This window comes from Salmo salar, chromosome ssa17, assembly GCF_905237065.1.
Source record: "Salmo salar chromosome ssa17, Ssal_v3.1, whole genome shotgun sequence".
In the NCBI taxonomy this organism is placed as follows: domain Eukaryota; kingdom Metazoa; phylum Chordata; class Actinopteri; order Salmoniformes; family Salmonidae; genus Salmo; species Salmo salar.
Genome location: NC_059458.1, coordinates 25273031 through 25297272, shown reverse-complemented (window position 1 = coordinate 25297272; position 24242 = coordinate 25273031). Strand labels below are relative to the sequence as shown.

The window sequence follows — 24242 nt, the reverse complement described above, 5'->3', positions numbered from 1 at the left end:
ATACTACAAGGGCTATGTGTAGGGATTTAAGAACAGATGAGACACCAGAGCTCCCCTTCTCTCTTCTCTCTCTCTCTCCTCTATCTCTCCTCTTTCTCTCTCTCTCTCCCTCTCTCCCTCCATTTCCTCCTCTCTTTCTCTCCCTCTTTCTCTTTTCTCATTGTCTCTTTCTCCCTCTTTATTTTTGCACTGAGCCTCCAACTGTTGGGTGACCCTTCCTGGTCCTGGAAAGATCATGTAGCATGTTAATCTGGGAGTAAAGGGGCAAAGGGGGAGAGGGGATTTGGGGGGGGTTGATAGAGGTCAAGTAGCCCCCTCTGATTAATTGGCTATTGAGCCATGTCCAGGCCTGAGGACCTCACTACAGTGTACAGTGTGTTGTGTGTGGCAGTAGTGGGGTGTGAGAGTAGAGTAGCACTGAGCACTCTAACCATCAGCAGATGTTGTCTGAAACATGACTTCAACACGTGTGTAACGTACAGCACCGAGGCACTTCAGCTCACTCTGTCTCTTTTGGGTTTGAAAGGTGAAAGGTTCATTTGCTTGACTAATATGTTAATATGCAAATCTGGACGTTTTTCTTTTCTTGTTAGTGGGTGACTATACCTTTAGACAAAAATGCTGTTTCTCTTGAAATAGTAGCGCTCTGGTCATTGGTTTGACAGCATAGTAAGATGGATGGGTGTTCTTTCTCTACATCTCTACTGTCCCATCTCACACACAGGGACTCAGTGTGCCGGTCCACTGACCCTGTCATGATTACATCATTCAGGTGCATCTGGAACATTCCACTGCCATTCCATCATTCCTTGTGATGCTTATTATCACCTTGCGTCCCAAATGGCACCCTGTTCCCTATGTAGGGTACTACTTTTGACCCGAACACCATATTGGGCTCTGGTCAAAAGTAGTGCACTATATAGGGAATAGGGTGCCATTTGGGACACAGATCCTTCTCAGTTCTCGAAGATAAAACATTGGGGCATTTTGATCTGCTTCCATTAACTCATTATAATGTATGAGCAGGAACAGCATACCTCTCTCAGTATGACTACACCTTCAGGGTAGGATCGACTACAAATGTCTAGAACTATGTTTTAAGAAGTTATCATCCAGCTGTTACTGGTGCAGGCACAAGCAGGATCCCCTGTCACATCTTGACTATCCCTTTTAGATGCTATTACTCTCTCATTAACTACTAGAGGCAGCAGAGTGATGAATCATCTGTTGCTGACCAATTAGATTCCAGAGCATCCAGCCAAGACTCATAACAGTTGGTCATGACTTTAATTAAGGAATAGCACACCTGTATTGCCACGGCTCCCAGAATGCTTTGCTACACTTACGCAGGCTGTACATTCCTGTTTGGAATTTCAATGTAGGGCTGAAGGTATAGAGAAAACATGACAGAATGTTGCGACTTGCCAGCAAAATGTTTATCCCCAGCAAGGAATCAGATAAAAGAAACATGAAACCATCTTTAATTGGAATGTAAAAAATGTTATATGATCGTTTGTCTCTGCTTTTTGATGTGGAAAGAGTTGCAAACAGTGGTCATGGACTTGGAAAGGAGAAGAGCAGAGACACACACACACACTTGCAGTAAGCAAACTCTCAATGACTTTGTTTTCCATGTGTGAAGGGGAGACATTGTTTGAAATGTGTGTAGTAGTGTGCTCTAAGGTCCAACCACAGGAACTGTGGTGAGGTCCAGAATCATCACACAGCTATGACATATTCACCAACTCCTTCTAAACATACAGATGACACAGACTCCCCTCGATGTGCTTTGTCCAAACAAAGCGGGCTGGAACTCGGCTCCGGTTGTGTCAGTACATCTTTGCCCTTCCACTTCTGGGAAATACGGACTGAGGGAATTTTGGCTTAAGCGATTCAGCCAGCATAACTCCGTGCTTTCAGAATTTCTGCAAGTGTGAGAGTTGTGTCAGTGTCCTACGATTCATCCTTTGAAAACTCTCATTCACAAGAAAACTGCTTTTTTCGTACGAAAATACCATACCTACTATCCAGACTTGTTAGACGATTATTGTAGTTAATGTGGTTTGCTTTATGACTTCCTCTCTGAATACTTTCTTGTCTGAACTTGAAAAGCCTGTATATATGTTTTATGGCAGTTCACATGATACAGTGTGTATTCAGGTAGAAACGTATCCTCTTGAGGTGGCTGAAGCTACAAACTAAACTAAATATGGAACCTAAGGGGAAATCCACTTCTCTTTTCTTTTCTGTCTTTACAGTTCATTTGATCACCCTGTTGCAAACTTTTAGTTGTTGTGCTTATAGTTATGGTGTGGTTTTCATATAAGCCCTTTTGGGCTTCATACCTCACCTGCACACTCTTTTTACCTGTTTTTTTATCTCTACTGTTTTGTCTTTCACTTATTTTTTTGGGTGTGAATAAATCAAACCTAAAAACCAAACCAGGAGAAGTTTAAAAAGGATTCTAAAGTTTCCACTCTGAAATTTCAGACTTGATTTTCCCTCACGAAAAATGCATCAACCCCTACAAAAATGTCCATTTCATTATAATCCATATAATTATTCACATGTCCTGTTGCTGCAGGATTACGTTCCTGCTGTGAGAAACTGGTCAAATTAAGATCCCACACCTGTACATACTGTAATTGTGTCACACAGGCGTGGCCTTGGACCGATTGGAAAATGTGAGCTGATTCCTGATTGTGACCTGACAGACTAGTCTGCCAACAGTCTCTCTTCCTCCTCTACTGCCAGATAGTGAGAGGATTGTCTAGCCATGGACGTGACAATGATGAGACCAACGCTTTGATCTGTGTGCTCCACTAAGGTCTGCCTCTAATAGAACTGAAGCAGATCCCACCAGGTTACGTATTGTGATGAGAAAGCCTGTTAAAAACCCACTGCACAACTAATGGACACTTTTACTGCACTGTACTCAATACACAAGATATACAGTGGGGGAAAAAAGCATTTGATCCCCTGCTGATTTTGTACGTTTGCCCACTGACAAAGAAAGGATCAGTCTATAATTTTAATGGTAGGTTTATTTGAACAGTGAGAGACAGAATAACAACAAAAATATCCAGAAAAACGCATGTCAGAAATGTTATAAATTGATTTGCATTTTAATGAGGGAAATAAGTATTTGACCCCCTCTCAATCCGGAAGATTTCTGGCTCCCAGGTGTCTTTTATACAGGTAACGAGCTGAGATTAGGAGCACACTCTTAAAGGGAGTGCTCCTAACCGCAGCTTGTTACCTGTAAAAAGACACCTGTCCACAGAAGCAATCAATCAATCAGATTCCAAACTCTCCACCATGGCCAAGACCAAAGAGCTCTCCAAGGATGTAGACCTACACAAGGCTGGAATGGGCTACAAGACCATCGCCAAGCAGCTTGGTGAGAAGGTGACAACATTTGGTGCGATGATTCGCAAATGGAAGAAACACAAAAGAACTGTCAATATCCCTCGGCCTGGGGCTCCATGCAAGATCTCACCTCGTGGAGTTGCAATGATCATGAGAACGGTAAGGAATCAGCCCAGAACTACACGAGAGGATCTTGTCAATGATCTCAAGGCAGCTGGGACCATAGTCACCAAGAAAACAATTGGTAACACACTACGCCGTGAAGGACTGAAATCCTGCAGCGCCCGCAAGGTCCCCCTGCTCAAGAATACATATACATGCCCATCTGAAGTTTGCCAATGAACATCTGAATGACTCAGAGGACAACTGATGAAAGTGTTGTGGTCAGATGAGACCAAAATGGAGCTCTTTGACATCAACTCAACTCGCCGTGTTTGGAGGAGGAGGAATGCTGCCTATGACCCCAAGAACACCATCTCCACCGTCAAACATGGAGGTGGAAACATTATGCTTTGGGGGTGTTTTTCTGCTAAGGGGACAGGACAACTTCACCGCATCAAAGGGACGATGGACGGGGCCATGTACCGTCAAATCTTGGGTGAGAACCTCCTTCCCTCAGCCAGGGCATTGAAAATGGATCGTGGATGGGTATTCCAGCATGACAATGACCCAAAACACACGGCCAAGGCAACAAAGGAGTGGCTCAAGAAGAAGCACATTAAGGTCCTGGAGTGGCCTAGCCAGTCTCCAGACCTTAATCCCATAGAAAATCTGTGGAAGGAGCTGAAGGTTCGAGTTGCCAAACGTCAGCCTCGAAACCTTAATAACTTGGAGAAGATCTGCAAAGAGGAGTGGGACAAAATCCCTCCTGAGATGTGTGCAAACCTGGTGGCCAACTACAAGAAACATCTGACCTCTGTGATTGCCAACAAGGGTTTTGCCACCAAGTACTAAGTCATGTTTTGCAGAGGGGTCAAATACTTATTTCCCTCATTAAAATGCAAATCATTTTATAACATTTTTGACATGCGTTTTTCTGGATTTTTTGTTGTTGTTATTCTGTCTCTCACTGTTCAAATAAACCTATCATTAAAATGATAGACTGATCATTCCTTTGTAAGTGGGCAAACGTACAAAATCAGCAGGGGATCAAATACTTTTTTCCCCCACTGTATAATGATGGCCATATTTTTACCACAGTACAGTACCTAGCTGAACCTCAACCAGTAATGTGTCTAGGAGGTGAACTATAACTAAAACCTTGGACATAATGATTAAAGACCCGTTTTACGACATGTAAGTGCTTTTCTTAGTGTGCAGAGCTGTCAGACGCTTCTCCGTTACCTCTGTAAATGTGTGGGCCAATTAGGTCCGGTAGCCGTCATTGTATGGCGTCGTGTGATTACATATCTCTGACAGAATGCAGTGATTAGCCTGGCAGACCACAGAGTACATACTTTACTCTCAGCTCCTATTTTCACCCTGTGAGACAGAGAAAGAGAGAGAGTGTATTACTTTGGATGATTAAGCACATCAGTGCTTTTCATAATGAACTATGCCTCCCACTCCTTCCCTCCCGCATTTTCATGTACTGTAAAACTCCAACTTTTGGGGAATTTAAGCCCAGTTAAGATTTGCCAAGTTTGTGTCACTGTCCCTTGTATAAATGGATTCCTCCCTTGAGTAAGTGTGTCCAGCTATTAGGGTTTCATTCCACTCCCCCAGAGGTATTCCAAAAAGTAAATGGAACTTTGGGAAGGAAATCTAGCAGTTAACACACCAGTAAGCCTGAAATGTCTTCCCCATGTTCTGCCTCCGTAGAATCGGATGAGTGAGTAAAGACAAGTCTTCAATTACAACAGAGAAGCAAAAGTGCCAGGAATTACATGTTGAGGATACTTTTACCAGCAATCTGATTTCTCTCTCTCTGTAGCAGTTGTTTGAGTGGATAGCCTACACAGTACCTCTTAAATTATGGCTGGCACAACATGGGTAAAGGAAGTTCTTTTCATATTGTCATGCTGGAAGGAAGCGACTGACAGCTTGAAGGTTGTGTGCGTCCCAAATGGCACCCCATTCCCTATATAGTGCACTAATTATGATCAGAGCCCTATGGACCCTGGTATACCGCACTATAACGGGAAAAGGGTGCCATTTTGGACATAGACTTGAACATGACATCTCTGACGCTGGCAGCAGCAGCTGTGTCTGTCTGTACAATGTGCTGGAGCTGCTCACGCTCTCCCGCCAACATGGTGTCAAGATAGTGAGTGAATTATGGGGGGAAAAGGAGCCCAGAGTTAATCTCTCGTCGAGGTGAATGCATTCTCCATTCTCCGGGCCGGACGGCTCTCTCTGTCTGGCTGAATTGTGAAAATGTTTCATTCAAACTGGGATGTGGCAAACAAACATTCTTTGTGTTTTGATGGCATCTGCCCGTAATCACAGTGGCATTTCATGCAAATCTTTTCGGAGGAATTATATTTGCAATCTTGTGTCATTCTGTGTTCTGTCATGTCGTATGACATTGAGCAGTCAGTAACAACACATGCCAAAAGAGACATGAACATGTTTTGTACAAGCCAGGGGGCTGGATTGCTCAGAACAACCAGAGATAAGGGGCTTCTCTCTGACATGACTTGCCCCTGATGTAAAGTCTAATGGTTTATGTCAAGTGCTGTGTGTTGCTTAATTTTCATTGGCGCAGCAGTCTAAGGCACTGCTTGAGGCGTCACTCCAGACACCCTGGTGCGATTCCAGGCTGTAACACAACCGACCGTGATTGGGAGTCCGATAGGGCGGCGCACAATTGGCCTAGCGTCGTCCGGGTTTGGCCGGTGTAGGCCATCATTGTAAATAAGAATTTGTTCTTAACGGACATGCCTAGTTAAATACAAAAAATGTAAAAATACAACTCTGTATTGTTACAAACACCAACGAATTCTAAGCCATACCCCTACCTACATGTACAAATTACCTGGACTAACCTGTACCCCCGCACATTGACTCGGTACCGGTACCCCCTGTATATCATTATTGTTATTGTGTTACTTTTATTGAAAAAAAATTACTTTACTTTATTTAGTAAATATTTTCTTAACTCTATTTTCTTAACTGCATTGTTGGTTAAGGGCTTGTAAGTAAGCATTTTATGGTAAGGTCTACACCTGTTGTATTCGGCGCATGTGACAAATAAAATATTTGTTTTACTTCTGATCATTGGACATACTTCTATTCCACAGATATAAACGTGAGCATTCACCATATACTAGGAGTAATGTTCCAAGGAGATGTTGTGTTACGTCCTCAATGAGTCAGAGTTGGATTTCTATCTGCTATTATTCATGGGGCTATCCCATCAACATGGAAGGTAATGTGGTGTACACACGTCCAGCATCTGTGTGTACACACAGTTTTATTAACTTTGTGTAAAATCTAAAGTTGACCTCGTAACTCGCGCAAAGAGTTAGGAAACTGCTAATTCTGAGGTGATAACTGTTCATTACTAACATTTATGGGGATGGAGGTTCAATTTACTTTTCCTTGACGGGAATTCGGCTGCTGACGCAGACTCGACACGGCTGCCATCAAGTTTGTTTACTTGTTTTGTGTGAATGCAGCCCTTTGTTAGAGGCAAGCTAGGTCAGTCTGCTAATAACTGTTATCTAACATGTCCCCACACACCCTTCACTAACACAGGGAATTTACAAGTGTCGACTTTCAAATGTAGCAAGTCCAAGAAGAATAGACTGGCTGAAACTGAGACAAGGGGTTGAGTTTGTGGTTACAATGGGACAGATGAATAGTTTGTGGTTAAAATGGGAGAGATTAATTCAAGGCCATATCCTGAAGCCTTGGGAGAACTTGTCGAGACTGAAGGTGGTCGGATGTCAAGTCATGATATAGAAACCAAACCATAAAACTAGACTAGGTGTTTGGCAGGAAACAATGAAGAGCTGTCACAGGGACCACCCTGTCCCACTGCATCTTGGGGGCTTTGATGAGATGTTTCAACCAGGGAAATAAGAAACCCAGTAGTGTCTGAAATGTCTCCTTCCTCTTCTCTTGGCCTGGCCCAATGCAGGTGTCTGTTTCCATTTATTCTAAAGGTCATAGGAATGAAGACGATTGTGAAATCCGTCTATATTCAAAATGGCAAAACTTGGCTGTGTAGCAAAAACTGAAAAAATGCAACACTTCCGAAGGCAACACAACGACACACAATACAAGACAACCAGACTAATGTAAGTTGTTCACAAAAGCCACGTGGACAAGGTGTAAAAGCATTAAGACACTTTAACATTTTACAAGCCCACCAAGCTTCTTGGAGAACATTACAGAAATGTAATTCAAATCGTGTGAATACCCATGGCTCAACATAAAACGAAATCCAGGCTTTTTACGACAGGAATCCAGAGACTTGACCAGTTCTCAGTCAATTGTAACAAGTATACAGCAGGCCCAATGGCTGGAGTGGCTAATTACAGTAGTTTTAAAGGCCACACAACTCGAAAGACTACTTCCATCAACTGCAGCACTATAGAAAAACAACATCCCCCCCAGAAACATCATCTAATTACAAAATGGTGGTTAGCAAATCCGTCCTTGGCACAACTGCTTTTGAGCAACCATTTCAAGTGAATAATCAAGTACCTGCTCTACCCTCAGCCATTCTATCTTTCTACATGACCGAATAAGCAGCACACTGTGTGTGATTATCGTATAATGTTGGTGTTTGATGCAGATCTCATATTATTCTCTCGATGTTATGAGCGTTTCGGAGGGGTACAGTTTACCACAGGTTTAGAGAAACCTGAGAGGGCAATTTGTGTAACATTAAAGGATACAGCAACAGCACATGAGGCCAGGGGGAAGTGAACAGGATCAGATATCTACAGTACCATTAACTCCCCCCCCCCCCCCTTACTTTACTTTTCTCTCCCTCCACATAAAAACATATTGTCAGTCTGTATCAAGCAGCAAGACCAAAGGGAGCCAATATCTGGAGATAAATGTGTGGGGGTCACCCAAGGTAATCCTCTGGTAATAAAAGAGGTGCCTTACGGAGAACTGAGAGTTGGGGGGGGGTCAAAAGAAGTTCATGAAGGAGTCTAGAGAGTTGAAGAGGCCATAGAGTTGGCTTAGAGAGAGAGTGAACTGGGGAGGATCAAGGTCAGAGTGAGGAGGCTGAACACAAGTCAGGTTCTGATACTGTAAGTCTCTATCAGGGATGCTGCTGGTTGAAGTGGTGTTATATCAAAGGGTTTACAGTCTTTGGTTACTTTTTTGTATTTTTGTGTTTCTTGTATTCAATATTTCAGCCTCCCTCAAGTCATAAGAAAATGGTTCCAATCGACACACAATGTAGGCCCGTAAACTGAAACGTAGAATACTATTGTAACGCTTGTTGTTACCATGTACCATAGATACTACAGTACTTCTGCAACTTGGGATCCAGATGTAGTTTTAACCACGGCAACAAGTTAGCACCACACATACCAAGACATTAACATCCGATTAACAAGTCTAGGGTTAGATTGAGGACATTACACATCATTCCTCTTCCACCTGCTCCTCCCTTTTCTATATCCTCAGGATGACAGCAGGGAATGGTTTTAGCCAATACTCATAAACGTTCAGTATGTAGCTAGAGAGAAGGTAGGAACGATGTGGACAAGCAAGCACATGAGAATAAAACCCTGTGCATAAACACTGTGCCTGGATCTCTAATTTAATATAAGTATAGTATGACCTCATATTTTAAAGCACACTCATTGTTTAAACAAAGAACATAATGATCTCACGTTTCAAGCTCCCAGGTATTACTGGCAGTTTTATGATTAACCAAAATAACAAAGACCAAATCTGATGTAGCTTTTTGGCTCTGTGACTGCAGGTAAAGTTTTGGCTCGGTTCCGTTTGGCACCGCCGCACCGTAGAAGTGTCCAAACTTGAACATCCTATTATAAATTGTGGGTATAACTGTTTGTAGACAACGTGCATTAACTTGACTACGGTGACTCTGCTCTAGGCTCAATGGCAGACCTTTATATCAAACCTAAAAGTCGTCCTCTATACGTCTTCCTTCACACTTGGGAGGGGCCAGATGGCCTAGGCTGGGCTAGGCTAGTTTGGCCACTCTACAATTCTCTCTCTCATCTCTCCAAGATTTCCCACTGTAGAGACCCCAAGGGCTCAGACAGATCCAAACCATCTGTTGTGTCTTGTCGCTGAGGTGAGAACACTCTCGGACCAGACGATGACGGCATCAACATGGGCCGTGTGAGTCGTGAGTGCAAGGGAAGCTCTCATTAATAAATCAACACTAAGTCTGTGTCAGCCAGTCCCTGACATGGGCCTGTAGTAGTGACGTCCACCATGTCTTGTTTATCAGGCCTACAGGCCTCATGCTGAGGAAAGCTTGATGAATTCAATGAGGGAGAGATAATGGCCGTGGTGATGGGGGTGTTTCAGACACTCAATGAGAGCTGAGCTGCCTGGCCAGGAAGCAGCTAGACAATAGAGTGAACTCTCCAACTAACCAGGATCCCAAACCACAGCCCTCCTCCTCCCATCCTCCCATTCCTCCTAGCCTCCCATCCCTTCTCCTCCCATCTCTCCTTCCTCTCCTCCCTTATGGAAGCTCAAGGACGGGGGATGATGTCATTCTCAGTCAGACACAATGAGCCACAATCTCAACCTAAACACACACATACACACACACACACACACACCACAGAAGAAATCTGTCATCTGCCGTCTAGAGTCTCTGCTAAGTAAATTCCAGTGAGTGTCACGCCTAAAGCCCCAATCACCATCATTTACATTCCTGGTCAACACACAGACTCACATCTTCATCTGTTGTCTAGGCCAGTGGGTTCAACCCAGAGCTCCAACTAGCAGTTGGTTGGCTTGCTGTAACGGAAACCCTGACTAGCCAGCTGAATGATAAGGCAGGGTCTAGGGAGGATTAGGGAGTGGACAACTCCTGTAATAAAGCATGTGAAGTGATAGTAGCGATCCCTTGGTTGTCGTTGATGTGCCTTAATGTGCCATCAGAGGCCTATTCATGGGAACAGCCCACAATCTGACCCCACCTTGTCGGGGTCATAACAGATGTACAGTAGAATAGGGTCGTCTTCTTGAGACCTGGCTCTCTCTTGGGTGTCTGGTTAAAGTAAAAGTCTTGTTCTAATGCTGGTTACTTCTTCTGTAGAACAAGTCATGTTTAAATCTAATTATAGAATTGTTTCCAGAGAAGAGACAGAAAAGTGTCCCCACGGTCCAGGGTTGTTTTGAAATAGCTACGCGATGAAGTTGTGTCACGGGGGGCATTATTTCCTAATAGGGGACATAGCCTGTGGATTCTTCCACCGTTGCATTGCAAAATAATGAAACCATGGATTAGGAAACCATTTCCGCTGTATATAGTCACTGAATACTGTTTATAGATGATGCATGCAGAGGGAAATGACGGATATATCTTTCTTAAGAACAACTTTAGTCCCAGGCTACAGCTGCAGCCCCCGGTGGCTTGCGTTTAACAAGTGTTGCTTATGTTAGCTGTAATCTAACTCAGCTCCGGTGTTTTTCGACTTTGAAGTGCAGGTATGTTAATTGCACTAATCCTAGCCCTGTATTGTTTCAAGCTGGGACCTTGCTGGAAGGAACACTAGACACTTAGAACAGCAGTAGGGGTGGAAGGGAGTGGCTGTACAAGTTAAATAGCAGCTTCCCCTCCTTAGCACCTTTTCCCAAACCGTAAATAACAAAGGCAACCAGTGATTTAACGCTTAGCAACAGAATATTTGAGGTTTACTGAATTATCGTTCTACCTACAGTAGCTAGGCCTAGCATATCAGTCCTGGGTTCATGTTCATGGGGATAGGACAGACAGGGAATGACATTGAGGTTCATGAGCAGGTCATCTCCATATATCAGACATATATAAGTTTCCATCTGGAGCGTATGAAAGATGACTGGAATACAAGTCTTTGGAGTGATACATGACTACTATTAAATAATGCAGGTTGATACACAACATATAAGTTTATGATCAGAGCCTTTATACCATGTGCATGGTAGCAGGTGCTGGTCCAGAGTCAGATCTACAGTGCCTTTGGAAAGTACACACACTACTTGACTCTTTCCACATTTTGTTGTGTTACAGCCTGCATTTACAATTGATAACATTTAGGTTTTTTGGTCATTTGCATACACACAATACACTTTATTTTTTTAAACAAATTAATTAAACATCAAAAGCTGAAATGTCTTGAGTCAATAAGTATTCAACCCCTTTGTTATGGCAAGCCTAAAAAAGTTCAGGGGTAAAAATGTCCTTAACAAGTCACATAAGTTGCATGGACTCACCCTGTGTGCTATAATAGTGTTTAACATGATTTTTGAATGACTACTTCATCTCTGTACTCCACACATACAATTATCTGTAAGGTCCCTCAGTGAAGCAGTGAATTTCAAACACAGATTCAACCACAAAGACCAGGGAGGTTTTCAAATGCCTCGTGAATAAAGGCACCTATTGGTAGATGGGTAAAAAGAACAACAGACATTGAATATCCCTTTGAGCATGGTGAAGTTATTAATTACACTTTGGATGGTGTATCAATGCACTCAGTCACTACAAAGATACACGTGACCTTCCTAACTCAGTTCACAGAGAAGTAGGAAACCTCTCAGGGATTCTACCATGAGGCCAATGTTGACTTTAAAACAGTTACAGTTTAATGGCTGTGATAGGAGAAAACTGAGGATGAATCAACAACATTGTAGTTACTCCACAATACTAACCTAAATGACAGAGTGAAAAGAAGGAAGCCTGTACAAAATAAAAAGGCAATAAGGCACTAAAGTAAAACTGCAAACATTTTGGCAAAGAAATTAACTTTATGTCCTGAATACAAAGCCTTATGTTTGGGGCAAATCCAGCACAACACATTACTGAGTACCACTCTTCATATTTTCAAGCATGGTGGTGGCTGCATCATGTTATGGGTATGCTTGTCATCGGCAAGGACTAAGGTGATCTTTTTAGGATAAAAATAAACAGAATAGAGCTAAGCAAAGGCAAAATCCTAGAGGAAATCCTGGTTAAGTCTGCTTTCCATCAGACACTGACAGACAAATTCACCTTTAAATTCACCTTTTAACAAACGGCCAAATATACACTGGAGTTGCTTACTAAGACGACATTGAATGTTCCTGAGTGGCCTAGTTTTGACTTAAATCAACTTGAAAATCTATGGCAAGACTTACAATTGGCTGTCTAGAAATGATCAACAACCAACTTGACAGAGCTTGAAGAATTAAAAAAATTATAATGTGCAATCCAGGTGTGCAAAACTCTTAGAGACTTACCGAGAAAGACTCATGGCTGTAATTGCTGCCAAAGATGATTATAACATGTATTGAGTACTTACAGTACTATTCAAAAATTTGGATACGCCTACTCATTCAAGTGTTTTTCTTTATTTAAAAAAATGTTTTTACTACATTTTTACTATAATAGTGAAGACAGCAAAACTATGAAATAACACATGGAATTATGTAGTAACCAAAAAATATTTTTCAAAAATATTTTAGATTTTAGATTCTTCCACCCTTTGCCTTGATGACAGCTTGGCACACTTGGCACACACCAGCAAAGCACCCGCACACCATCACACCTCTTCCTCCATGCTTCACGGTGGGAACCACACATGCGGAGATAATCCGTTCACCTACTCTGCGTCTCACAAAGACACGGCAGTTGGAATCAAAAATCTAAAATTTGGACTCATCGGACCAAAGCACAGATTTCCACCGGTCTAATGTCCATTGCTTGTGTTTCTTGGCCCAAGCAAGTCTCTTCCTCTTAGTAGTGTCCTTTAGTACTGGTTTCTTTGCAGCAATTCGACCATGAAGGCCTGATTCACGCAGTCTCCTCTGAACAGTTGATGTTGAGATGTCTGTTACTGGAACTCTGTGAAGCATTTATTTGGGCTGCAATTTTTGAGTCTGGTAACTCTAATGAACTTATCCTCAGCAGCAGAGGAAACTCTGGGTCTTCCTTTCCTGTGGCGGTCATGAGAGACAGATTCATCATAGCGCTTTATAGTTGTTGCGACTGCATTGGAAGAAACTTTCAAAGTTCTTGAAATTTTCAGCATTGACTGACATTCATGTCTTAAATAAAGTAATGATGGACTGTCGTTTCTCTTTGCTTATTTGAGCTGTTCATACCATAATATGGACTTGGTATTTTACCAAATAGGACTATCTTCTGTATGCCACCCCTACCTTATCACAACACAACTGATTGGCTCAAACGCATTAAGACGGAAAAAAATTCCACAAATGAACTTTTAACGAGGCACACCTGTTAATTGAAATGCATTCCAGGTGACTACCTCATGAAGCTGGTTGAGAGAATGCCAAGAGTGTGCAAATCTGTCATCAAGGCAAAGAGTGGCTACTTTGAAGAATCTCAAATATAAAATATATTTTCATTTGTTTAACAGTGTTTTGATTACTACATGATTCCATGTGTGTTATTTCATAGTTTTGATGTCTTCACAATTATTCTGCAATGTAGAAAATAGTAAAAAATAAAGAAAAACCCTGGAATGAGTAGGTGTGTCCAAACTTTTGACTGGCACTATATGTAAATTAGATATTTCTGTATATCATTTTCATTAAATATGCATAAATGTCAAAAAACATGTTTTCACTTTGTCAATGGTGTGTGTAGATGGGTGATATATATTTATTTTTTATCCATTTTGAATTCAGACTAACACAACAAAATGTGGAATTAGTCAATGGGTATGAATACTTTCTGAAGGAACTGTATTTCATGCTCTTTATTGTTAAGGTTGGGATTTAGGGTTGTGTAATCTGATCCTAGATCTGTGATAACCTGAGACTCCTGATAATCCAGGAGGATATGGCCAAGGATTAATAACAGATATTTAAATGTTTATCCTTTATTTAACTCGGCAAGTCAGTTAAGAAGAAATTCTTATTTATAATGACGGCCTAGGAACAGGGGGTGAACTGCCTTGTTCAGGGGCAGAACAAAAGATTTGTACCTTGTCAGCTCAGGGATTCGATCGAGCAACCTTACTGGCCCAACGCTCTAACCACTAGGCTACCTGTCGCCCCTCGTTAGACACAACTGACAGCTGATCTGGATCTAAGGATCGCCCAGGCAGACCCAGATCTGTTAGTAATGTCTGTTTATCTCTCCCGTGCTTCCTATACAGTTTAAGAAGCCAAAGCAAAGCAGACATTGCACTAATCACTGGCTGAAGATAGGGAGTAGAGACTGTGGCCAGCCAGAGCTATAAGAAAATAGCATGTTATGTAGCCTAAGTAATGTGTTTTCCCCTGCAGTGTACTCTCATAGGAAGCCATAGCTGCTAAGCGGTGAAGTACTCTTCAACCGACTGACCACACTTGGGACCTGCCCATCTGTAGTGTGTATTCCTTATATAGTGCACTACTTTTGACCAGGGCACTGTGCTTTATAGGGAATAGGGTGACATTTGGGATGCAGTGGAAGGCTTATTCCTGCCAGCTCCTCACTAATCTGTATGTAAGAGGACCAGGACGTATGTCTGTAATGGCCCCAGGACCTCTGTCTGTAATGACCTCAGGACCTCTGTCTGAAATGGCCCTAGGACGTCTGTCTGTAATGACCCTATGACGTCTGTCTGTAATGGCCCTATGACGTCTGTCTGTAATGGCCCCAGGACGTCTGTCTGTAATGGCCCTAGGACCTCTGTCTGTAATGGCCCTAGGACGTCTGTCTATAATGAACCCAGGCCCCAGGACCTCTGTCTGAAATGGCCCTAGGACGTCTGTCTGTAATGACCGCAGGACCTCTGTCTGTAATGGCCCTAGGATGTCTGTCTGTAATGACCCCAGGCCCCAGGACCTCTGTCCGTAATGGCCCTAGGACCTCTGTCTGTAATGGCCCTAGGACCTCTGTCTGTAATGGCCCTATGATGTATGTCTGTAATGGCCCTAGGACCTCTGTCTGTAATGGCCCTAGGACCTCTGTCTGTAATGGCCCTATGACGTCTGTCTGTAATGGCCCTAGGACGTCTGTCTGTAATGGCCCCAGGACCTCTGTCTGTAATGGCCCCAGGACCTCTGTCTGTAATGGCCCTAGGACCTCTGTCTGTAATGACCCCAGGACCTCTGTCTGTAATGACCCCAGGACCTCTGTCTGTAATGGCCCCAGGATCTCTGTCTGTAATGACCCCAGGACCTCTGTCTGTAATGACCCTATGACGTCTGTCTGTAATGGCCCTAGGACGTCTGTCTGTAATGGCCCCAGGACGTCTGTCTGAATGACCCCAGGACCTCTGTCTGTAATGACCCCAGGACCTCTGTCTGTAATGGCCCTGTGACGTCTGTCTGTAATGACCCCAGGACCTCTGTCTGTAATGACCCCAGGACCTCAGTCTGTAATGAACCCAGGACCTCTATTCTGTAATAGCCCTATGACGTCTGTCTGTAATGACCCCAGGACCTCTGTCTGTAATGGCCCTAGGACGTCTGTCTGTAATGACCCTATGACGTCTGTCTGTAATGGCCCTAGGACGTCTGTCTGTAATGGCCCCAGGACGTCTGTCTGAATGACCCCAGGACCTCTGTCTGAATGACCCCAGGACCTCTGTCTGTAATGACCCCAGGACCTCTGTCTGTAATGACCCCAGGACCTCTGTCTGTAATGGCCCTAGGACGTCTGTCTGTAATGACCCCATGACGTCTGTCTGTAATGACCCCAGGACCTCTGTCTGTAATGGCCCCAGGACCTCTGTCTGTAATGGCCCTAGGACCTCTGTCTGTAATGGCCCCAGGACCTCTGTCTGTAATGGCCCTAGGACCTGTGTCTGTAATGGCCCTAGGACGTCTGTCTGTAATGACCCCATGACGTCTGTCTGTAATGACCCCAGGACCTCTGTCTGTAATGGCCCCAGGACCTCTGTCCGTAATGGCCCTATGATGTATGTCTGTAATGGCCCTAGGACCTCTGTCTGTAATGGCCCTAGGACCTCTGTCTGTAATGGCCCTATGACGTATGTCTGTAATGGCCCTAGGACGTCTGTCTGTAATGGCCCTAGGACGTCTGTCTGTAATGGCCCCAGGACCTCTGTCTGTAATGGCCCCAGGACCTCTGTCTGTAATGGCCCTAGGACGTCTGTCTGTAATGGCCCTATGACGTCTGTCTGTAATGGCCCTATGACGTCTGTCTGTAATGGCCCTATGACGTCTGTCTGTAATGGCCCCAGGACCTCTGTCTGTAATGGCCCCAGGACCTCTGTCTGTAATGACCCCAGGACCTCTGTCTGTAATGACCCCAGGACCTCTGTCTGTAATGGCCCCAGGACCTCTGTCTGTAATGGCCCCAGGACCTCTGTCTGTAATGACCCCAGGACCTCTGTCTGTAATGACCCTATGACGTCTGTCTGTAATGGCCCTAGGACGTCTGTCTGTAATGGCCCCAGGACGTCTGTCTGAATGACCCCAGGACCTCTGTCTGTAATGACCCCAGGACCTCTGTCTGTAATGGCCCTGTGACGTCTGTCTGTAATGACCCTAGGATGCCTGTCTGTAATGGCCCCAGGACCTCTGTCTGTAATGACCCCAGGACCTCTGTCTGTAATGAACCCAGGACCTCTGTCTGTAATGGCCCTATGACGTCTGTCTGTAATAGCCCTATGACGTCTGTCTGTAATGACCCCAGGACCTCTGTCTGTAATGGCCCTAGGACGTCTGTGTGTAATGACCCCAGGACCTCTGTCTGTAATGGCCCTAGGACCTCTGTCTGTAATGGCCCTAGGACCTCTGTCTGTAATGGCCCTAGGACCTCTGTCTGTATGGCCCTAGGACGTCTGTCTGTAATGGCCCCAGGACCTCTGTCTGTAATGGCCCCAGGACCTCTGTCTGTAATGGCCCCAGGACCTCTGTCTGTAATGGCCCTAGGACCTCTGTCTGTAATGACCCCTGGACCTCTGTCTGTAATGACCCCAGGACCTCTGTCTGTAATGGCCCCAGGACCTCTGTCTGTAATGACCCCAGGACCTCTGTCTGTAATGACCCTATGACGTCTGTCTGTAATGGCCCTAGGACGTCTGTCTGTAATGACCCCAGGACGTCTGTCTGAATGACCCCATGACCTCTGTCTGTAATGACCCCAGGACCTCTGTCTGTAATGACCCCAGGACCTCTGTCTGTAATGGCCCCAGGACCCAGGCTTTGAAATCCACTGTGCCTCCTGTGAAACAACCATTGGAAACATCCTACTCCAAAGCACTCCAGAGCTGCAGCATCAGTCCAAACACTTGAGAGGTAATTATTATCAGCTGCCTGCACCCAGAAATGGCAACAGACACACACCACAGCCCTGTCGACACACACACACACACACACACACACACACACACACACACACACACACACACACACACACACACACACACACACACACACACACACACACACACACACACACACACACACTAATGCAAGCATTCACACGCACACACACACACACTCACACACACTCACACACACCCGTCCTCTCACCAAAGGCTAGAACAGGAGTGTGTCCTTTATGAGGTGATGGCAGTTATTTTGTCCTAAATTATGGCCTGTTTGGTGTCGCTCTTCAAATTCAACTGTTACATTGTCAATTTTATATATACAGTATCAGTCAAAAGTTTGGACACACCTAATCATTCAAGGGTTTTTCTTTATTTTTACTATTTTCAACATTGTAGAATAATAGTGAAGACATCAAAACTATGAAATAACACACATGGAATCATGTAGTAACCAAAAAAGTGTTAAACAAATCAAAATATATTTTATATTTGAGATTCTTCAAAGTAGCCTCGCTTTGCCTTGATGACAGCTTTGCACACTCTTGGCATTCTCTCAACCAGCTTCATGAGGTAGTCACCTGGAATGGATTTCAATTAACAGGTGTGCCTTGTTAAAAGTTAATTTGTGGAATTGTATTCTGTCTTAATGAGTTTGAGCCAATCAGTTGTATTGTGACAAGTTAGGGGTGGTATACAGAAGACATGAACTTTAAGATATGAAGATCAGTCACTCCGGAAAATTTCAAGAACTTTGAAAGTTTCTTCAAGTGCAGTCGCAAAAACCATCAAGCGCTATGATGAAACTGACTCTCATGAGGACCGCCACAGGAAAGGAAGACACAGAGTTACCTCTGCTGCAGAGGATAAGTTCATTAGAGTTACCAGCCTCAGAAATTGCAGCCCAAATAAATGCTTCACCGAGTTCAAGTAACAGACACATCTCAACATCAGTTGTTCAGAGGAGACTGCGTGAATCAGGCCTTCATGGTCGAATTTCTGCAAAGAAACCACTACTAAAGGACACTAATAAGAAGAAGAGACTTTCCTGGGCCAAGAAACATGAGCAATGGACATTAGACCTGTGGAAATCTGTCCTTTGGTCTGATAAGTACAAATTTGAGATTTTTGGATCCAACCACCGTGTCTTTGTGAGACGCAGAGTAGGTGAACGGATGATCTCCGCATGTGTGGTTCCCACTGTGAAGCATGGAGGAAGAGGTGTGATGGTGTGCGGGTGCTTTGCTGGTGACACTGTGATTTATTTATAATTCAAGACACACTTAACCAGCATGGCTACCACAGCATTCTGCAGCGATACGCCATCCCATCTGGTTTGCACTTAGTGGAACTATCATTTGTTTTTCAACAGGACTATGACCCAACACACCTCCATGCTGTGTAAAGGTTATTTGACCAAGAAGGACAGTGATGGAGTGCTGCATCAGATGACCTGGCCTTCACAATCACCTGACCTCAACCCAATTGAGATGGTTTGGGATGAGTTGGACCGCAGAGTGACGGAAAAGCAGCCAACAAGGGCTCAGCATATGTGGGAACTCCTTCAAGGCTGTTGGAAAACATTTCAGGTGAAGCTGGTTGAGAGAATGCCAAGAGTGTGCAAAGCTGTCATCAAGGCAAAGGGTGGCTACTTTGAAGAATCTAAAATATATTTAGATTTGTTTAACACTTTTTTGGTTACTACATGATTCCATATGTGTTATTTCATAGTTTTGATGTCTTCCTCATTTTAAAAGAAGATTTTTTATTTTTTTTAACTGACTTGCCTAAAGAAAAAACCTTGAATGATTAGGTGTGTCCAAACTTTTGACTGGTACTGTACCTATAATCTTCTCCTGGTGATATCACACTTGTTTTGTCCATTATGCCACTGCCTTCATATAGATATAGTATACCATGTATAGTATAGTCTGCCATAAAAACACAGAAATGTTTCCAATGTTTTTTCCGCCATTTATTTTTCACATCGTGAATTTGGCAACAATTGTAAATTAATTGTGTGTTCAGTGTAGGCTTACTTGGCATGACGTTTTGATAGCCGAGTAATTCTCTCTCAGACAAGGTGTTTTATCAATATATTAGTCTCAATTTACTTAAAACAATTCACAACGCTAATTATTGATCAAAGTTACCTTGTCTGAAGTAGATTTGCTCGGCTATCTACATGAAACACAGACCAGGCTATCAAAACGTCACGCCAGGGTAAGTCTACATGAAACACAGACCTTATTTGAAGTAGTTCTAAAATCCCAGATGGAAAAATGAATGGTGAAAAAACGATTGGAACCATTTCTGTTTTTATGACTCATACTGTGGTACTCAATACTATATATTATCTAACGCTGATACACTTCTATCAGGTAGCCTGTTTCTGAGACAGTATAACTAAAGCAGCCCTCAGGATGGCCAGATTCCACAGACAGGTTATTGTGTTACGAGGTCAAAGGATCCCAGACTCACTCTGGCCTACTACATAGTCAGTTCAGCCTTTACACAAACACGGAGAAGACAGAGAGACAGAGACAGAGACGAGAGAGAGAGAGAGAGAGAGAGAGACAGAGACAGAGACAGAGACAGAGACAGAGACAGAGACAGAGAGAGAGAGAGAGAGAGAGAGAGAGAGAGAGAGAGAGAGAGAGAGAGAACATAGTAGCCATATGGATTTGATTTAGGGACTAGTGATGTCATATGTGTCAGGTACTCAGGCCCCAGGCATGGATTGAGTATTACGCAAACATGTGTCTCAGTCTGCATACTCCCACAGCACTAACAGTCTGCATACTCCTACAGCACTAACAGTCTGCATACTCCCACAGCACTAACAGTCTGCATACTCCCACAGCACTAACAGTCTGCATACTCCCACAGCACTAACAGTCTGCATACTCCCACAGCACTAACAGTCTGCATACTCCCACAGCACTAACAGTCTGCATACTCCCACAGCACTAACAGTCTGCATACTCCCACAGCACTAACAGTCTGCATACTCCCACAGCACTAACAATTTGCATACTCCCACAGCACTAACAGTCTGCTTACTCCCACAGCACTAACATTCTGCTTACTCCCACAGCACTAACAGTCTGCATACTCCTACAGCACTAACAGTCTGCATACTCCCACAGCACTAACAGTCTGCATACTCCCACAGCACTAACAGTCTGCATACTCCCACAGCACTAACAGTCTGTATACTCCTACAGCACTAACAGTCTGCATACTCCCACAGCACTAACAGTCTGCATACTCCCACAGCACTAACAGTCTGCATACTCCCACAGCACTAACAGTCTGCATACTCCCACAGCACTAACAGTCTGCATAATCCCACAGCACTAACAGTCTGCATACTCCCACAGCACTAACAGTCTGCATACTCCTACAGCACTAACAGTCTGCATACTTCCACAGCACTAACAGTCTGCATACTCCCACAGCAGTAACAGTCTGCATACTCCTACAGCACTAACAGTCTGCATACTCCTACAGCACTAACAGTCTGCATACTCCTACAGCACTAACAGTCTGCATACTCCCACAGCACTAACAGTCTGCATACTCCTACAGCACTAACAGTCTGCATACTCCTACAGCAGTAACAGTCTGCATACTCCTACAGCAGTAACAGTCTGCATACTCCTACAGCAGTAACAGTCTGCATACTCCTACAGCACTCACAGGAGGGAGAGAGTCCATTTGTCATCTCGGGGCACGGTTTGATTCCCAAATGGTGGGTCATGGTGGTTCTTCCTATATGGTAAAGAACTTATGGCTTGAAACATTGGTTTTATTCACTTGGCAAGTCTCAAGAGAAGGTCACTTGAACCAATCATGTCTTACAAAGGCCTGATAAAGACGTAAGACCGTTAAAAGGCCTACATAAATGCTTTACAAATCATGTATATACGAAAACGTCATAGATATAAGCGTTATTCAGTACAACACACTTTGGGAGCCGTGGATACACATGTAGCTCTAAGATTGTGTGTTCATGGGAAATGTTCTCTGAAACCACACATTTTCACTCAATCTAGCTGATTCATAATACTCTACATTCCATTTCGGAGTATCAGAGGAAGACTCATGTACCAAGACATTACATAAAACGGATTCGTTTTTCCACTATTTATAATTTGGCAGATGCTTCACATAGAGAACATGTTTGTGTGGCCAACTTTCATGTTCAACGAAGAACATCTGGGATCGGGAGCACTCTGTCTAGGATGTGTTGGAAATGTACAGATTCAGAAATAGACCAACCCTAATTGGGCTTTCTAAATGAAGGAATGTGTTTACGTCAGGAACAAACAAATTGTTCAAAAATTCTAGAAAGATCATGACAGAGTCAAATGTAATCAGTATTTGGTCCTTCGGTCCGTTGTATAATCTGGGTTATCACCACAAAATGTTCTCAAGAAACTTGATTGCACCGTGTCAAATGACGTATTTGTTTCATTGTGGTTGCTGCCATTTTCAAACCACTAACAAGGGGGGGGGGGTGTTGGGCTCCTTGCTCTCTGGCCTTCCATGGACATCTCTATTCTACATTGTCTTTGCAGTATTTCCTAATTTTCTACAGCTTGGCAACCGAGCTTTGGCGCCCATTGTGAAGCTGTGACATCTGATTTAGAGGATTTTGGGACAGGAAATGTCCCAGTGTTTCCTTGATTCCCCCTAACGAGGATGATTGATGTCATGTTACGTCCGTGCTGACGATGTGAACTCCGTTGTTTCAGCGAACAGCTGATGTTCTGTCCGACGACAATGGGGACATTGAACCGATACGGGAGGACAATTTACTCAATGATCTCTATTAGCAGGCTATATCCAGTATTTTGGCCCGCTGAACGTAATGCAGTTGGGTACTAGCTTAGTTTGAGTGTAGTTCGCTGCCAGCTATTTAGTGTGAATCTATCATTTTGCTTGTGTGAAGTGGAGAGAGGAGTCTTGGTATCAAGGGAAAGATAGGCACACTGTAGAATAGACTGAGCAATGAGCCGTCTGTGATAATACAGAGGGCTGTAAATGTGAATTGTGAGATGTACTGTAAATGTGAGGATCGGTTCTAGATGAACGGTCATGTTGAAATCCCGGCAATAAAAGTCCAGACAGCACTCGATTAGCAGTCCCTAATAACAGTCTTACAGACAATCCAACATTATGGATTAGTAGTGTCCTATACTGTTGCTGTATGTTTGTGTTGTTGATTGTGTGAAGTGTTGCATGTAAATGTTTGGCGTGTTTCTAATTCGGTTCAGCTCTAATAGTGTATTACAAGAATAAATTCCAAACACACACAGATTTCCTTACTAAACACGGTTGTCGGTCACGTTAATTTTGTCTTTTTTTCTTCTGTTGAATCAATGACTCCTACTGAGGAAAGCCAGAAGGAAATGTTGTAACCTAAATCGCTTGTCTCTCCTCACCCTCTGCCTCTGGAGTACAGACAGACCGGAGAGAGCAGATATTTCACACGTTACAGACGTCACTCAACACTTTTCCTCTCTGTTCTTGTTTTAAGGCCCACACCACACCTAGGTGGACAAACACACACACACACACACATACGCTTAAGCCCACATGCAAAGAATCTCTCTCTATCACACGCACACACACACACACCGCTTTGAGAGGCAGGGAGGCTGTACAACACACACACACACACACACACACACACACACACACACACACACACACACACACACACACACACACACACACACACACACACACACACACACACACACACACACACACACACACACACACACACAGGAGTACACACCCCTTTGAGAGGCAGGGAGGCTGTACAACACAAAGTTCCATATAAGGGCATGTTGATGATGTAATGCTCCATAGGCAGGGAGCATGCAGTGAGACATATCTTATTGTTTGGTCTCCCTGCTGGAATGTCCACATCACAGACCGCTGTGTGAGAGCTGAGAGACAGAGAGAGTACGGCAACATAATGAGCTTCAATCACTGAGGCTGCCACCGGACAGACCTATGGAACAGGTAGGAGGCAAGGCAACTTTAACTCAACTTAGCTGCTCTGTTGGTTCGTTATGGAGCACTGTGACTGAGTGCAAGGGGGATAAGTACAGCTTTGATGTTGACATTCAGTTGGGTTAGTGTAAAGAATTGATTTCTGACTCTGGGAAAGTTGTGTCTTTTGGGATACAATTATAGGCAATCTATTAGAAATAAAGGTTTCATTCAACAAGTTCGTGAAAAAATGCGGAAACAATTTTGACAAATTTCAGTCTGATATTTTGGAAACTGTGAATACAATTAAACGGATGCTGAGTACAGTAACTAAATATTGTAACAATATGTTTATTCCCTAATTGTGATTTTCAAATGTACCATTGAGGGAGGACATTGATAGAAGCTGATTCAGTGTGTGAGTTAAAACTATGGGTAATTCAGTGGTTCATTTCCTAAGCGTAGTTGAAC

The 24242-nt window shown here is 43.6% G+C and overlaps 1 protein-coding gene across 2 annotated transcripts in view; it reads left to right on the top strand.

Annotated features, from left to right (window-relative positions):
- Positions 1-24242, top strand: part of LOC106575645 (filamin A-interacting protein 1-like) — a 79443-nt gene that overhangs the window by 44112 nt on the left and 11089 nt on the right. The window contains exon 1 of one of the 2 annotated variants that reach the window (XM_014152263.2): positions 23606-23801. The exons of the other annotated variant lie outside the window; for it this stretch is intronic. The gene's annotated coding sequence lies outside the window, so the exon portion shown is untranslated. Of the gene's footprint in view, positions 1-23605; positions 23802-24242 lie in introns of those variants that run through there. 2 annotated transcript variants of the gene reach the window in all.